This window comes from Galeopterus variegatus, unplaced genomic scaffold, assembly GCF_000696425.1.
Source record: "Galeopterus variegatus unplaced genomic scaffold, G_variegatus-3.0.2 Scaffold1555, whole genome shotgun sequence".
Lineage (NCBI taxonomy): Eukaryota > Metazoa > Chordata > Mammalia > Dermoptera > Cynocephalidae > Galeopterus > Galeopterus variegatus.
The window spans coordinates 240,464-242,047 of record NW_007727666.1 but is presented as its reverse complement, the minus strand read 5'-3'; the positions used below and the strand labels follow the sequence as shown (position 1 = coordinate 242,047).

General features: G+C 43.4%; 1 protein-coding gene across 1 annotated transcript in view; it reads right to left on the bottom strand.

Annotated features, from left to right (window-relative positions):
- ITGB5 (integrin, beta 5) overlaps positions 1-1,584 on the bottom strand; it is a 126,010-nt gene that overhangs the window by 78,017 nt on the left and 46,409 nt on the right. The gene's annotated exons all lie outside the window — the stretch shown is intronic.

Below are 1,584 nucleotides of genomic sequence, written 5' to 3'. Positions count from 1 at the left end.
GAGTCTTGAAACACTGAGTTTTCAAAGGGTATAATATTTCACTTGTCTGGGATAGCACAGGTTCTTTTCCCTGAACCTTAAAGAGGCTCTCCCTCCCCCCAAAAAAAGAAAATCCACAAAATCATCAAGGTGGGGAGGTGGGGCTGGCCCGTGGCGCACTCAGGAGAGTGCGGCGCTGGGAGCGCAGCGGCACTCCCGCTGCGGGTTTGGATCCTATATAGGGATGGCCGGTGCGCTCACTGGCTGAGCGCAGTGCAGACGACACCTTACTGGTCACAAAAAAAAAAAAAAAAAAAAAAGGTGGGGAGCTGGTGGAGATCCTGTCTTCACTGCACTTTTTGTTCCCTGCCAAGAAGTAGAATTTGGTTGAATATTTGTGAAGACAAACACTTCTTACAGTCAATATCTGAATGTTAGTCATTCAGATATATCTCCTCTCTAAATCAAACTCATAACTGACTATTTTGTGAAGCATGTGAAAGATTCAGAGCTGAACACGTTCCAGCTGTGTTCCATTTGGCTTTCTCAGACTGCTAAGAACATCAGTGACCTCTGAATCAAACCACTTGGCTCTGGCCAGCACTGGGAAGAGGCCACTCTGCAGCCCTCCTGGACTGGAAGCCCTGCTACCTTCCTCCCCCGGACGGGCCCACAGACTCCACCAAGGCAGAACCGCAGTGGCACCAAGACTAGGACTGCAGGAGACTGTGCTGCTTCCTTTACACTTCCCTTCCCCTTATCCATTTCTGTCTACCATTTTGGCTTTTTATTTTAGAAAAGACAACTGCGGCTTTCTTCTCATCCTGTCAAGGATTGAGTGCAGAAAAAAAGCGAGTTGGTGACACACTGGACCTGAGCTCTCTGAGGTCAGAAACTATGTAAGTGGGCAATTAAGTGCTTATCTCTGAGTAAGTGAATAGCAGTTGTCATAGGCAGCCTCTCTGAACTGAGTTCTCACCTCTTACCCTGACCTTCCAAACAGACGTCTATAAAACACCCCTATTGCTAAATCCTGAGTTTTCAAGAAAGCATTTAGCAATTATGCCTACTCTATGATGACCACTATGGAAAAATGCTAAATGTATGCACGAAGACTAGAAAGATAAAAATTTTTAAAGTATGAGATGTGGTAAGTAATTCAAGAGTAATTTTTATTTTTCTCTTTTGTTGATGTTGGGTTGTTTTGACAAAAGAAGATTATTATAAGAATAAGTTATTACCAACATTCCATTTACATATTTTGCTGAGATTGGAACCTCTCAAAGCATGAGCTCATTTCTGTCCCATGTCTATGTCTTCCCTCTGGATTCATATACCACAGAGAAGATGGAGAGAAACAAATAAATGGAAACGCAACAAAAGGTATCATGCAATTCTCTTTTTTTCAGCTGGATTCCCCAATACAGCAATCTCTAAGGTTTACCAAAATTGGGCCAGAAAGCTCTACAAGCTTCTATGCATATTGCTTGACCTTTACTTTTTTCCCCTGAAAAGAAGCAAAATAGCCAAATGTATAAACACAGAACAGCTGTCTTCTGGCAAAGGCAGTATCCCACTGCACAGAGCCACACCCTGACACAGACA